General features: G+C 42.7%; 1 long non-coding RNA gene across 2 annotated transcripts; it reads right to left on the reverse strand.

Annotated features, from left to right (window-relative positions):
- Window positions 1-1,082: 1,082 nt before the first annotated feature.
- On the reverse strand, window positions 1,083-15,831 carry LOC309560950. Of its 2 annotated transcripts, XR_014225539.1 has the most exons (4): window positions 15,443-15,831; window positions 6,347-6,375; window positions 4,026-4,086; window positions 1,083-1,380 (listed from the first exon to the last, which is right to left on the reverse strand). It is a non-coding gene; the product is annotated as an uncharacterized lncRNA (long non-coding RNA). The 2 variants fall into 2 exon arrangements; XR_014225540.1 differs by lacking the exon at window positions 15,443-15,831 and having other exon boundaries at window positions 6,347-6,540.
- Window positions 15,832-16,337: the final 506 nt, after the last annotated feature.

Consider the following 16,337-nt stretch of genomic DNA (forward strand, 5'->3'; position numbering starts at 1 on the left):
GGGAATAAAAATCACCTGCTAAGCTCTGCCTTTGGTCCAAATCATTTGGTGGAGGGGGGATTATTCCATTATATTGTTTTTCAAGGGTTGGGCTTGGCTCCTTAGTTCCAGTGAAGGGAACTCTTAAGGCTTCAGCAAACCAAGACATTTTGGACTATTTCATGCTTCCAACTTTGTGGGAACAGTTTGGGGATGGTCCCTTCCTGTTCCAACATGACTGAGCACCAGTACACAAAGCAAGGTCCATAAAAACATGGATGAGCGAGTTTGGGGTGGAGGAACTTTAATGACCTGCAGAGAGTACTGACCTCAACCAGATAGAACACCTTTGGGACTAATTAGAACTTCCAAAGTCAGTCCCTGACCTCACAAGTGCGTTTCTGGAAGAATGGTCAAACATTCCCATAGACACACTCCTAAACCTTGTGGACAGCCTTCCTAGAAGAGTTGAAGCTGTTTATAACTGCAAAGGGTGGGCCAAGTAAAAATGAATCCCTACGGACTAAGACTGGGATGTTATTAAAGTTCATGTGCGTGTAAAAAACAGGCGCACCAATACTTTTGGTAATATAGTGTAGCTCAAAGATGCAGATTACAAAGGAGATTGCATGATTGTTCCTGGTTGATTGCCACCTTGATACTCATTTCACTAGTGAGTAATCTGAATCTAAAATACAAGTTATTTTTCCTCACCCACATGACTTTACTGAAAGTGACCCTACTATCACAGAAGTACAGGGGCTGCCATTGCTGTATTTACATTTGCCTGGCTATGCCTGATAGGAATAGCTTTTGAGTCACAGACCTGGAACAAGCATGGTATAAATACGTGTCAGAATTCATTATCTAATTTCTTGTTACAGATCAGTGATATTGGCACACATGGAAACCTAGGCATCTAGCACTTTCAGAAGGAATGGTCAGCAGTGACAGCCCCATGATTCTCTCGTACCCCAGCAGCATTGTGAAACTCGATTCTCTACAATCGCCAGATTGATAGTAATGGAGATATTCATGGACAGCTCTACAGTGTGTAGAAATAAAAAAATCAACACAAAAACATTGCAAAATAATGTTTATTCCAAGAGCCAAGCAATCTCACGAACAAACAGGAGACTTGTGCACGTAGCTTGTGATCAGTCATTCACTCACTCTTGTTTATCTTCACTCACATTCTCAGAGCCCCCTTGAAGATCGTACCAACAAGAAAGGCCTGACTGGAAGCGTTTGTCTGTGCCAAGACATTAAAGTTTTGGCTGGCTGAATGTGGTCTGCGGACGTAAGACGGACCCCGCGCTTCCTTCGGCATGAACCCAGCAGAGTCTCCAGCGCCATCCGGATAAAGGACTGGAAATTACTGCTTCGCTCGCGTCGGCTGTCCTGGAGGGAGGGAGGTTCAGGAAAGTGAATTGGGATGTAAAAATTTGTAAAAAGAAAAAAATAAATAACTCTTTTGGGTGGATTGGGTCTTTAACCACATAAGATAGATTGCATTATCCAACTGAGGATAGTTAATAATTGGGGTGGTTGCCATCTTTTTGTATATCTTGTTTACTGATTTGGTGTGGGGACTGGATGCCTTCAGCTGCCATTGCGCTCTTGCTGGGCATCCAATGTGTCCCTGTGCCTTTAGGGGAAAGTGCGGGACCACAGTATACAGAGTAGCCTTGACGAGGGCACTGCGGCTTCCACATATATTTGCAAATCTGTGCAATCAGACCCTCTGTTTTTAACATTAATTGTTAAACATGGACAGTTTGGTTTGTTTGCAGGCTAACTGGTAAGTGTGCTGGAAGATTTTTGTTTGTGATGTGGGTTGCCTTTTCATGTGTATCTTACGGCAAAGGTTAGATAAAAATTGGGATGGTTGCCATCTTTTTGTATAGCTTGTTCCCTGATTTGGTGTGTGGACACATTGCCTTCTGCTGCCATTGTGCTTTTGCTGGGCATCCAATGTGTGCCTGTGCCTTTAAGGAGGAGTGGACTCCCTTCAAGCAAATCTGCCCTTAATTTATCCACTGCTATATATGCTCCAACATGGAGAATCTCAAAAATAGAGAGTTAGGACCACAGTATACAGAGTAGACTTGACGAGGGCACTGCGGCTTCCACATATTTTGGCACATGTGTACAACAGAACACTCTGTTTTTAACCACTTTACTACCGCTTACGGTAATAGTACTGCGGCAGTGTGGCTCGTTCCCGTCCAGTCACGTAGTATTAACGTGACTGGACTCCTCCCCTTCTGGGCGGCGCTTGCGCGCCGCCGGAGGCTCGCTCCCGCTGTTTTCATTCACAGCGGGAGTCGGGCCAGGGGAGGAGCAGCGGCGATCGCCGCTGCTCTTACCCGATCGTCGGGGATCGAGTCTGGAGATCCGCCCGCTGTGTGTAAACACAGCGGGCGGATCTCCATAGTGACAGGGAGTGACAGATCGGACTGTTCAGCATAGCTGGACATCCGATCTGTCCATGAATCACATAGTCACCTCCCCCCCTACACGTCAGTAAGCACCAGGCATACATTAACCCCTCCCTCTCCAATAAAATTAACCCCTTCCCTGCCAGTGTCATTTTTACAGTAACAGTGCATATATATAGCACTGATTACTGCAGTAATGTCACTGGTACCCCCAAAAGTGTCAAAAATGTCAGTCAGGGGTCCGGTCTGTCCGCCGCAATGTCGCAGTCCCGCAAAAAAAATCGCAGATCGCCGCCATTACGCGTTAAAAAAAAAACACCAAAAATGACAGAAATCTTTCCCTTTGTTAGTAAACGCAATAACTTTTGCGCAAACCAATCAAAATACGCTTATTGCGATTTTTTTTACCAAACATATGTAGCATAAAACAAATTGGCAAAAAACTTTTAAAAAAATTGGTTTTTACATCTTTTTTGGGGGGAATTTCATATAAAAAAATGTGAAAAATATTGTTATTTTTTCAAAATAAACGCTCTTTTTTTGTTTATAGCGCAAAAAGTAAAAATCGCACAGGTGATCAAATACCACCAAAAGAAAGCTCTGTTTGTGGGAGAAAAAGGACGTAAATTTCGTTTGGGTACGGCGTTGCACGACCGCGCAATTGTCAGTTGAAGTCGCACAGCGCCGAATCGCAAAAAGTGGCCTGGACGGAAGACAGCAAAATCCTCCGGTTGTAAAGTGGTTAACATAAATTGTGAGACAGGGACAATTTGGCTTGTTTGCAGACTAGCTAATAAGTGTGCTCTGAATTTTTTGTTTCTGATTATCCACCTGAAGAGAAATATCACCTACCCAGCCAAGATGCAGTTAAATTTGGTTGCAAAGTGACAGGATTGCAGATACAGTAAGATGCAAAGTTCCCTATGCAATATCCAAGCATGCAGCCTTATGAATTAGCATCTTTTATTAAAGGAACCTCTTTTTGGGAAAACCGAGGTTTTGCCATTACTGTTTTCTCCATCTGCAAGTCACTGATCTGAAATAGGCATAGGAACTTCTAAATTTCCTGATCTGTATACTTGTTTCAGTCAATGCAAATGTACTGAAATAGGCAGCTGACAAATTACATTAATTACACTTACCAGTACTGACTCCAGTCAATTCAAACTTCACTCTCTTGCAGATTTACACCTGCCACTGAAATCTTCAGCATTCGACACTTCTTAGTTGCGTTGAAAGATTGCATGTCCATTGGATGCTGTTGTGGGGGATGTATAATTTTAGCGATGAAGAGGGGGTGGGGGGACCACAGCGATGAGATGCAAGCATCCAACACAACCTTGAAGTGTCGGATGGGGAAAATCTCAGCAATGGGTGTAGCTCTGCAAGAGGGAGCTAAGATTGGTCTACTGGATTTGGTCCTGGGAAACATTAATAATGTACGGGCTGCCTTTTTCTAAATGTATTTTAAGCTGAATCCAATAGCCACTCTTGTCCAGAAGCTGTGCTTTGTGGCACACCATTGATGAAGCATAATTGAGAAGAAAGAAAATTTGGGCCATTTTTCAGATTGTATATGTTTCTTTACATATTGTGCTTGATTACCTCTTTGCTTCTTAACATGTGTTTTTTTCTGTTGCACTCTGTGCTTGTGTTGTAGGGGAATCTATGGAGAAAAAAAAGAGAATAATGGAGAAGATTCTGGCAGAGATGACAGGTGAAGAGTTATGGTTAAGATTTTAGCAGAGATGCCAGGTGACGAGTTATAGAGAATAATCTGGCATAGGTGACCGGTGAAGAGTTATATAGAAGAATCTGGAAGAGATGACAGGAGGAGAGGTATAGAGGAGAGTCTGGAAGAGATGCCAGAAGAAGAGGTAGAGAGGAGAATCTGGAAGAGTTAACAGGAGGAGAGGTATAGAGGAGAATCTGGAAGAGATGACAGGAGAAGAGTTATAGAGGAGAATCTGGAAGAGATGACAGGAGGAGAGGTATAGAGGAGAATCTGGAAGAGATGACAGGAGGAGAGGTATAGAGGAGAATCTGGAAGAGATGACAGGAGGAGAGGTATAGAGGAGAATCTGAAAGAGATGATAGAAGGGGAGGTATAGAGGAGAATCTGGAAGAGTTGACAGGAGGAGAGGTATAGAGGAGAATCTGGAAGAGATGACGGGAGGAGAGGTATAGAGGAGAGTCTGGAAGAGTTGACAGGAGGAGAGGTATAGAGGAGAGTCTGACCGAGATGACAGGAGGAGAGGTATAGAGGAGAATCTGGAAGAAATGACAGGAGGAGAATCTGGAAGAGTTGATAGGAGGAGAGGTATAGAGGAGAATCTGGAAGAGTTGATAGGAGGAGAGGTATAGAGGAGAATCTGGAAGAGTTGATAGGAGGAGAGGTATAGAGGAGAGTCTGACAGAGATGACAAGAGGAGAGTTATAGAGGAGAATCTGGTTGAGATGAGAGGTGGAAAGTTATAGAGGAGAATATGGTAGAGATGAAATGTGGAGGGCTATGGGAGAAATTTTGGTAGAACGGGGTTATGGAGGGGATTCTAGTAGAAATGAGATTTGGTAGAAAGAAGAGTTGAAGAGTTCATGAAGAAACTCTATATAAAGGTCTATAGAAAATTGCAGAGAATATTTTTATCAGGCAGAGAGTCAGGATGGATATTCTGAAAGAAGGAAGATGGATATAATCCAAAAGATAAAAATGGAGACTTGGGGAGGAGATCCCAGGAAAGATTAGAAATACAGAACACAGTAAAAAAGGGGAAGCTCTGCTGACTTCCATCATCCCATTATGTTCTGTTCAAGCAAAAATACATTTATTTTTTAATTTTCCTTGAATGTGATTGGGTATTCTTTGCAAAGTGAATCTTTACCTCGTTTACTAAGCTCTGAAGCAATTGCTCTTGCGGCGTGAAACTGCATTTTGCAAAGTGCACAGTCTATTTGCCTTTAGTAAATCAACCCCACAGAGTCAAATAGGATACAATAAAGAGGGCCCAAAGATGGAGTGTTCGGAGATGGAGAGATTAAAGAGAAGTGAGGGATAGATGAGTCAGCAAGTAACTGTCAAGAGAGTAAAGACATGAAGATTCCAGAGAAATAAAAAAACAAACATCAAAAAGACTGGAGTGAAAGGAATGCTGGAGTTTGGGAAAAACTGGAATAGAGAGAAGAGTGGAGGTATAAGAAAAGATGAGATTACAGAGGAGGGAGGACATTGTTGGCGAATTAAATTGAGATTAAAGGTAGGTTTAAAAAACAACAAAAACCTAGTGGTAAATTAAAGTGGTTGAAAAGTCACTAGTGATAAAACATGTAATCTCCTCTCTTACATGAAGATTTAATGTGCCGTATCTGTGTTTTTTAAAAATGATTGCGCAAAATTCCCTTCTTCAGCACCGCTGGATACTTACATTACCTGCCGGTGTTCTCCTTGATCTGAGCACTACAGTGGGAAGGGCTGTGCTTCCCTGCTGACGTCAGATGGAAGGAGAGGGCCGGGAGGTCACTTGAGCACCCAGTGGAGCTGTAAATAAGGTATTTTATAGAATAATATTTAAAAAGCACAGATAAAGATTACATATTTTATCACTAGTAATAAGGGCGGGTAGGAGATGGCTGACACACAGACTGAGGTGACAGGCAGGGAGGAAAGGGGAGAGAGGAGAACAGTGGGATGACAGAGGCACAGAAACTGACCACGGTATCAGGGATCAGCAGCCATGATTACCGTAGTCAGTTTACATAGGGGAACACAGAAACAGGCAGGATTAACCAGCTGTCTTAGAACACAGAGAGGGACAAATGACAAGCACTATGCTGTGTATTCTACTTGGAAGGATCAGGATCCTTTTTTTTTTTTTAGGGTTACAACCACTTCAGGTGCAAGATAAAAATCATTAGTGTCTCCCACTCACCTTGTACAGAGGTTTGTCTGACTTCTCACCTGTAAGAGTAAGAAAAAAAAATCAAGGAAAGTTGTAGGCTAGCGAACTCACAGATTAGATGCCCATATCTTGGCTGATTATTAAAAGGCCACTAAGCAAATAACCTTTTTCTTTAAAAATAATCTATATACAGTACATCCACTACTTCATTGCCCTGTAACCTGTTTTCCATTAGAGATGTTTCTTAGGCCTCTTTCACACGGGCGTTTCCATATGTCCGTATAACACCCCATCCGTTTGCGGGTGATATATGGACATAATGCATGTCAATGGGATTGCGGATGTTAGCGGATGACCATCTGCTGACATCCGATTTGCATCCTTTCAGTTCTGTTCCGTTTTTTGGAACGGAACAGAATCCTATTTTTCTTCCGTTTAAAAAACAGAAAGGACGCAAAATCGGATGTCAGCAGTGTCATCCGCTGACATCCTCAATCCCATAGACATATATTATGTCCGTATATCATCCGCAAACGGATGGGATGATATGCGGACATACGGACCGAATGACACAAGTGTCATCCGTGTCCGTAAAATAAAAATAAAAGTGCCGGAGCGGATCGCAATACGGTCCGCTCCGTGTGAAAGAGGCCTTACTGTGTTTTTCTGTGTCCTTGTAACATCCTCTATGAGCTACTAAACCTCTCATTTTCCCCTTCACATCTGTTTGCTTGGAACGAGCAGTTGCAGTCGTGTGTACTGTTCTATGCACGCTACAGATCCCATAGTTCATCTCAGTGAGAGAGTAGCTGCATTCCCACATACAGTAGGACTATGAAGAATGAACATAGCTATCCTCTAACAGGAAGTTGAATCATGGCAGCAAAAAAAACAAAGAAGTTGGAGGAGGCTGAGAGCAATGGAAGGTACTTTTTGAGCTAAGAATACATACTTAAATAAAAATGTTGTTTTTAACCAAAGTTCTTTGTCTCTTCAAGTTTGTGTGGGAGCAAACCTGCCCAAACTCTTCCAATAAGCATAAAAATGTATGGAATAAAAATAATATCTTAGGCTATTAAAGTGATTGTAATTGATCACCTTGTAAAACAACCCATTCTGTTTAAACTTGAAATGAAAGGCAAAACATTTGTGTATAGGTATAAAAAAGCATTATAATTACGTACCTTTTGATCCCTTCTATAAAAGTGATCACATTTCCACTATTCCCTCTGTTCTCAGCTGCATACAAGCTGGGGGCGAGGGGAAGCAACAGCAACTGAACTTTCCAGTGAGTAGCTAGAGAACTGACCAGGCTGTGCTCTCCTGCTTAGTGTGGTCAGTTTTTAATAGGAAAGCAAGAGGACTAGCAGGAACACCAGGGATTTTACACAAAGCAATACAAAGAGAACAGGACACTGTTTCATACAAGTACATGGTACAGAAGGCACATATCAAGAATATGAATAGAATAACAAACACTTTAAAGAGATAGGGGAGAAATTCCAAATGATTTAAAAGCTTTGTCTGTAAATGCTCCATTGCATAAATCCTGTACAGTATTTCAGCTCAGTATAATGGATTTTACCACTTTCCGACCGCCCCACGCAGATTTACTGTGGCAGGGCGGCTCGGCTGCACATAATCACGCAGATCTACGTGATTATATGTGCACATGGTTTTGGATTAGACACAGTGGGAGGCAGACCGCTGGAGGAGCGGGCTCGATCTTTGGCAATACTGACAGGAGAGCCGTCTGGTATGTAAACAATGCAAGACGGCTCTCCTGTCATAGAGGCAGGGAAAGATCCTGTGATTCAGCTAAGCTGAATCAGCGATCTCTCTCTGCCTCTGTTAAATCCATCCCCAAAACAGTTAGAAAGCACATATAAGGAACACACTTAACTCTTTGATCACCCCTAGTGTTAACCCGTTTCCTGCCAATGTCATTATTACAGTAACAGTGCATATTTTTAGCACTGATTACTGTAGTAATGTCACTGGTCCCCCCAAAAGTGTCAAAAATGTCAGTTAGGGTTCCAATCTGTCCACCGCAATGTCGCAGTACCGCTAAAAATCGCAGATCGCCGCCATTACTAGTAAAAAAATAAAAAATTACAAATCTTTCCCCTAGTTTGTACACGCGATAACTTTTATGCAAATCAATTATTATACGCTTTTTGGGATTTTTTTTAGCCAAAAATATGTAGCAGAATACAAATTGGCCTAAACTGTTAAAAAAATTTGATTTTTTTCAATTTTTTTTATTGGGAATGTTTTATAGCAGAAAGCAGAAAATATTGGTGTTCTTTCAAAATTGACACACTTTTTTTTGTTTATAGCGCAAAAAGAAAAACCGCGGAGCTGATCAAATATCACCAAAAGAAAGCTCTATTTGTGGGGAAAAAGGACATCAATTGTATTTGGGTACGGCGTTGCATGACCACGCAATTGTCAGTTAAAACAACTCAGTCCCGAATCGCAAAAAATGGCCTGGTCATTAAGGGGGTAAAACATTTCCAGGGCTGAAGTGGTTAAGGAAGAACCATTTCTGGCCTAAAAGATTCAGCCAACCAGTAATAAGGTTGAACCAAAACTACTTAGCCCACCTTACCTGAATTCATAAATTGGACAGTAAAACAACTCAAATGCACCATTTTAATTTATATCATCCTATTTAATATTAACTTACCAAAACCTAATGCAGTCTCCCTCCTAAGTCTGCTAAAGAGTGGGCAAATGACCCATCAAGAGCAGCAGGTAGTGAGGAGTCTGTTTTTTCTTGTTATAGTCGCCAGACCTGCTACAACATTTTAACCGCTTGCCGACCACCTACAGTATATTTACTGCAGCAGTCAGCCCCTCCTGGGCAAAGCGACGTAGAACTACGTCGCTTGCCCAGGAGCCTGCAGGGGGCGCGCGCGCGCCTCCGGAGGCGCGCTCCTGCCCCTGCTCGTTCCCCTGCATCCCTGCGCGTGTGACCAGCGGCTCCGATGTCTGCCGGTCACTCGCGATCTCCCGCGGAGAGGGAGAAAGGCAGGCGGCTAATGTAAACAAAGCCGCCTGTCATTCTCCCTGGTGTAACAGCAGAGATCATATGATCCTGCTATGTAGGATCGTATGTCTCTGTGGTTACATCACAAGCCACGCCCCTTTACAGTTATAAACACACCCCTAGGGACGCACTTAACTTCTTGATCACTAATAAAGTTAACCCCTTCCCTGCCAGTGTCATTTTTACAGTAAAAGTGCATATGTATAGCACTGATTACTGTAGTAATGTCACTGGTACCCCAAAAAGTGTCAAAAATGTTAGTCAGGGGTTCGATCTGTCCGCAGCAATGTCACAGTCCCGCAAAGAAAATCGCAGATCGCCGCCATTACTCATTAAAAAAAAACAATAAAAATTACATAAATCTTTCCCTTAGTTAGTAAACGCAATAACTTTTGCGCAAACCAATCAAAATACGGTTATTGCAATTTTTTTTACCAAAAATATGTAGCAGAAAACAAATTGGCCTAAAATGTTAAAAAATTTTGATTTTTACATTTTTTTTGGGGAATTTCATATAAAAAAATGTGGAAAATATTGTTATTTTTTTCAAAATTGATGCTCTTTTTTTGTTTATAGTGCAAAAAATAAAAATCGCACAGGTGATCAAATACCACCAAAAGAAAGCTCTGTTTGTGGGAAAAATAGGACGTCAATTTGATTTTGCTACAGCGTCGCACGACCGCGCAATTGTCCGTTAAAGTCACGCAGTGCCGAATCGCAAAATTGGGCCTGGTCTTTGAGCAGGAAAATCCTCCGGGGCTTAAATGGTTAAATCAACAGCACTGAGCTTTGGTTCAGACATAGGATAAAGTATTTCTTCATTTTTCCTGTATAAAAATAAATGACTCTTTAAAATCACTCTCAGAGATCATCTTAGAGATGATGGTAAATCTCTGTCACAACAATGACATCTAATGGATCTGATTGTTTCTTTCCACTCACGTCATGTAAGTGCTGCCTAATTACCAAACACTATACTGAAACAGTTTATTTGGCTTGTGAAAATAATAATGATAGAAATTGTGATCAGCAAATACCAACCTAGTCTTCCAGAATGGTTGTCCCATGATGTCTAAAGGCCCATAATAATCATTGTCTGTTTCTGACAATAATTATCTAAAAAGTTTGTGCTAAGAAGCAAAACTGAGTCATATTTGATCAATTTCAGATCATTAGAATAAACTTGTTAAAAAAACGAAATAACAGTAAAAAGTTCTGACCTGTTCACCTAGGTACCAGTGATTTCACTCAGCCTTTCTGAGGGATCATGAGAAATGTCTTTTTTTTTTAGGTAGTGATTTAAGATGTAGTGTGGGAAGCTAAGATTATTTTTATTGCAAGGTCTGCTTTAAAGTACATGTCCAGCCAAAACATTTTAAAACTACTGTCAGGATTTTACTTATATCTGCTAGAGCCCCCTGTGAGATAATATGAAGTGATGGTTTCTCCTAGTGTAGACATCCATATGCCTCCTTTGTCAGCAGTCAATGCAGATCAGGGACAGTAAAGCACTGCACACGCACTGATTGTCGGCCGAACGATCGTCCGTCTTTTGTCCGGTGCTGTCCTGTCGGTTGAAAAGTGCTAAAGACTGCACACGAATTTTGTCGGCCAACAACAGCCGACTGCAGAAGTGATATCATGTGATGGTTAACTTTCCGTGTGTTTTTTCTTCTCTGAGCATGCCCAGTCTTGCTCATCTGCTGTTTGTCGGCCAAAATCTGTACTGACTGACGAACAATCGGCCGTTCTGGTGTTGGCCAACACAGATTTTAAAGTCTGCACACCAGATTCTGTTTGGCCGAAAAGTCGCAGTCGGTTGTCGGAAGCATCATACTAACAAGCCGACAATTGGCCGATCGGACGGTGGCCGAATATTTACGGCCGACAATCGCTACGTGTGTACGGGGCTTAAGTCCCTGGTCTGCTGCATGGATTAGGTCAGCTCTAAAGCAGGAAATACCCATAGCTGAGCACTTCTGGGAATATTTGGCCTGCAGGAGATTCTGCTCCATTTTGAGTCCTCCTGCTTTGGACCTTGGCTAACACAATGGCCAGATTAGCCCAGGAACCACAGACGGATGACCGGGGCAGTGCGGGATTGGGGAGCTTTTGAGTCCTCCTACTTTATACCTTGGCTAACAGAAGGGACAGATGAGCCCAGGAAGCATAAAAGGATGATCATCGCAGTGCACGATTGGGGGGCTTTTGAGCCCTCCTTCTTTGGACCTTGGCTAACACAATGGCCAGATTAACCACAAAAGGATGACCGGGGCAGTGCAGGATTGGGGAGCTTTTGAGTCCTCCTCCTTTTGACCGTGGCTAACAGAAAGGCCAGATGAGCCCAAGAACCATAAAAGAATGATTGGGGCAGTGCGAGATTGGGGGCTTTTGAATCCTCCTACTTTGGACCGTGGCTAACGGAAGGGCCAGATGAGCCCAGGAATCACAAAAGGATGATGGGGGCAGTACCCGACTGCGGGGGCTTTACTGCCCTCGAGATCACTTCTACCATAGCACAGACTCCCTCCCCTAGTGATTGGACTACAATATTGTAACTTTTTAACAAATCCTAAGGTAGGAGACACCATTAGGGAACTAATATATTTTTTAATTAAACAATACATGAGTCAAATGGATACAATATGGTATTCAATCACTCTGCGACATTACCTATAGAATGCATATTAATGGTATCTCTTGATTAATCTTGATGTTTCCAATGTCTCAGGCTCAGGGAATTTGAAATGTTTCCAGGTATGGTCAACCTGTACCTGACAGTGACCTGCCTAGGGATTTTCCAGCAATGCTCCTGCAATGCCAAGCCATTGTAGTGTGAGGCATGGAACAAACTAATAGTCAGGAATAGCTGGCATTTTACATTATAGGTGCAGAAAGAACACACCTGGTTTACTCTGTACACCACTACATACTCAATTGCTGCTGTGCACTGCATTCTTGTCATTTCTATCACAGTTCACTAGTCATTCAAACTGATAAGCTCTTTCATCATCAGACACTATAGTAAATTGTATGCTTTTATCTTCTTAAAAAAAAAAAAAAAATCTGTCAATATTTCATTTACGGACCTTAAATATGAATTCAGATCAAACAGTAAAACACACAGATTAAATACCTATAGGGGAATTGTTTTACTTGCCAAAATGATTTGCATTCGTGTTTATCCTGTCCTGAGATTTATACAGCTCTGGCCCATAGCACACCCCTGCATAGGGATTGCAACTGGCTTTTCTCTGCAGCAGTTTCACTTTTACATACAGATCCCACCCCCACCTTGTGAATGAACCTCTGAAAAAGAAAAAGCAGACCAACGACCTCATCTCTTTGCTCTCTCCTCCTATGACCATGCTCCTTGTTGTCTAGCACACCCCTGATTGGCTCCTTCTGCTACTTCCCTTACCCTATCTTTAAACTCTACTATACAGGCTGTACAGTGGACTGCAAGAGGCTGAATCTACGTCATTTTCAAGTACTTATACAGCTTGTATTAAAAAAAGTACATATAAGGGCGTATTAATGATTACAGAGTTGCATTAAATGTGTATGCTGGTCAGCTTTAAATCTCAGCTGCTAACAGATATAATAATACAATGCAGTTATTTATTTAGTAAAAATAGTCAAATGTAAACAGTGTCTACCTTTAAAAAGCACCCACATTTGCTGCTGTGCAATATTCCTGTTCATTATTTCCAGGAACCAAAAGGTGGCAACCCTATTCATAAATGCTATTACAGCAGTCATTTTGTTTACAGCTTTTAATTAACCCCCACATATTAGTTACAGCTGTGGCAATGAAAGTATACAAGATGCTAATTACATATATAACTGTAACAAGGATTGCAGAAATAAAGCTGTAAAAAACAGCAAATCACTCAGAGCACCTATGGTATGCAGCATCCCTTTGTTATGAGGCCTCAAAAAATATGCGGAGTCCCTCTGTTATGAGGTCTCGTCAGATGTACGGAGTCCTTCTGTTATGAGGTCTCGTCAGATGTACGGAGTCCTTCTGTTATGAGGTCTCGTCAGATGTACGGAGTCCTTCTGTTATGAGGTCACGTACGGAGTCCTTCTGTTATGAGGTCTCGTCAGATGTACGGAGTCCTTCTGTTATGAGGTCTCGTCAGATGTACGGAGTCCTTCTGTTATGAGGTCTCCTCAGATGTACGGAGTCCTTCTGTTATGAGGTCTCGTCAGATGTACGGAGTCCTTCTGTTATGAGGTCTCGTCAGATGTACGGAGTCCTTCTGTTATGAGGTCTCCTCAGATGTACGGAGTCCTTCTGTTATGAGGTCTCGTCAGATGTACGGAGTCCTTCTGTTATGAGGTCTCCTCAGATGTACGGAGTCCTTCTGTTATGAGGTCTCGTCAGATGTACGGAGTCCTTCTGTTATGAGGTCTCGTCAGATGTACGGAGTCCTTCTGTTATGAGGTCTCGTCAGATGTACGGAGTCCTTCTGTTATGAGGTCTCCTCAGATGTACGTAGTCCTTCTGTTATGAGGTCTCGTCAGATGTACGGAGTCCTTCTGTTATGAGGTCTCGTCAGATGTACGGAGTCCTTCTGTTATGAGGTCTCCTCAGATGTACGGAGTCCTTCTGTTATGAGGTCTCGTCAGATGTACGGAGTCCTTCTGTTATGAGGTCTCGTCAGATGTACGGAGTCCTTCTGTTATGAGGTCTCCTCAGATGTACGGAGTCCTTCTGTTATGAGGTCTCGTCAGATGTACGGAGTCCTTCTGTTATGAGGTCTCCTCAGATGTACGGAGTCCTTCTGTTATGAGGTCTCGTCAGATGTACGGAGTCCTTCTGTTATGAGGTCTCGTCAGATGTACGGAGTCCTTCTGTTATGAGGTCTCGTCAGATGTACGGAGTCCTTCTGTTATGAGGTCTCCTCAGATGTACGTAGTCCTTCTGTTATGAGGTCTCGTCAGATGTAAGGAGTCCTTCTGTTATGAGGTCTCGTCAGATGTATGGAGTCCCTCTGTTATGAGGTCTCGTCAGATGTATGGAGTCCTTCTGTTTTAAGGTCTCAATACACACGTGGAGTCCCTCTGTTATGAGGTCTTGTCAGATGTGCCGAGTATATCTGTTTATGAGGTCTTCTCAGATGTGCGAAGTCTTGTCAGATTTGTGGAGTCCCTCTGTAATAAGGTCTCGTCAGATGTATAGAGTCCTTCTGTTTTAAGGTCTCAATACACAGGCAGAGTCCTTCTATTATGAGGTCTTATTAGTTGTGCAGATTACCTCTATTATGAGGTCTTGCCAGATGTGTGGATTCCCTCTGTTATTAGGTCTCGTCAGATTTGTGGGGGTCCCTCTGTTAGTAGGCCTCAATACGAATGTGGAGCCTCTCTGTTATGAGGTCTCGTCACAAGTGCAGAGTACCTTAGTTATGAGATCTTGTCAGATGTGCGGAGTCCCTCTGTTATGAGGTCTTATCAGATTTGTGGAGTCTTTCTCGTATGAGGTCTCGTCAGATTTGTGGAGTCCCTCTTTTATGAGGTCTCAAAATGCATGTGAAGTTACTCTGTTATGAGCTCTCTTCGGATGTGCAGAGTACCTCTGTTATGAAGGTCTCATCAGATTTGTGGAGTCCCTCTGTTATGAGCTCTCGTCAGTTTTGCATAGTCTTTCTGTTATCAAGGTCTCGTCAGATTTGTGGAGTCCCTCTGTTATGAAGGTCTCATCAGATTTGTGGAGTCCCTCTGTTTTGAAGGTCTCATCAGATTTGTGGAGTCCCTCTGTTTTGAAGGTCTGTTAGATGTGCAAATGGTCTCTATCAGGTTTTCAAAGTCCCTCTGTTATGGGGGTCAGTCAGATGTGTGGAGTCCCTCTGTTATGGGGGTCAGTCAGGTGTGTGGAGTCCCTCTGTTATGGGGGTCAGTCAGATGTGTGAAGTCCCTCTGTTATGGGGGTCAGTCAGATGTGTGGAGTCCCTTTGTTATGGGGTCCGTTAGATGCGAGGCACCCATCTTTCATGGGGGTCTTTGAGGTGTGAGGTGTCTGCATGTTGTGAGGGTCTATCAGCCAGCACACATGCACCCTGGGTACATACCTTTTGCCTCTGGCATCTTGCCCCAGTGGCTGGCTTTCAGTGACTGAGGGATAGAATCTGCAGGTAATCAGTCATCAGCAGGCACCGCCCATATTTAATGCCCCTCCCTGAAAGCCCCCAGTTCACGAGAGAAGGGGCAGATTCCAGAAATGTGCAGAGAATGTGCACAATCAGGGTCAGAATTGCTGATCCAGCCATAGAGAGCGTGTTGCCGACCCCTGACCCAAACGCTGACGCTCCGGCCTGTCAGAATTAACTCTTTCATCACCAGCTGACTTTGCTGTCACATGCAGTGATCTGTTATGTCACCTCTTACATTGTCACTTGTTTTTTCATGGCTGATGTTTACAAGACCAGCAGCTCAGCAATCACAGCTGTAAACTGGCACGCTGACCACAAAACATTTGCTAAACAACTGCAATACTAAAAGAGGCCTTTTAAATGTTATTCATGGAGAGCTTTTTAAACATCTCCCTTCACATTGTACTGGTATTGTTCATTTGTACAGTGGCAACATCTCCTGCAACACAGTGTGGACATGCTAGGCTCAGAACAATAACATGAACATGTGCACACATATACATTACACTAGTAGAGAATCTTGCTACAAACAGATTTCCCATGTAAAAAGAAATATCTGGATGATCTGGAAACAGATTTTATGTTTATAATAAATATACACTCACCAGCCACTTTATTAGGTACACCTGTTCAATTGCTTGGCAACACAATTTGTTAATCAGCCAACCACATGGTAGCAACTCAATGCGTTTAGGCATCTAGACTTGGTGAAGACAACTTGCTGAAGTTCAAACCGAGCATCAGAATAGGGAAGATAGGGGATTTGGGTGACTTTGAACGTGGCAAGTTTGTTGGTGCCAGACGGGCTTGTCTG

Source organism: Pelophylax lessonae (assembly GCF_965119305.1).
Source record: "Pelophylax lessonae genome assembly, chromosome: 7".
In the NCBI taxonomy this organism is placed as follows: Eukaryota; Metazoa; Chordata; class Amphibia; order Anura; family Ranidae; genus Pelophylax; species Pelophylax lessonae.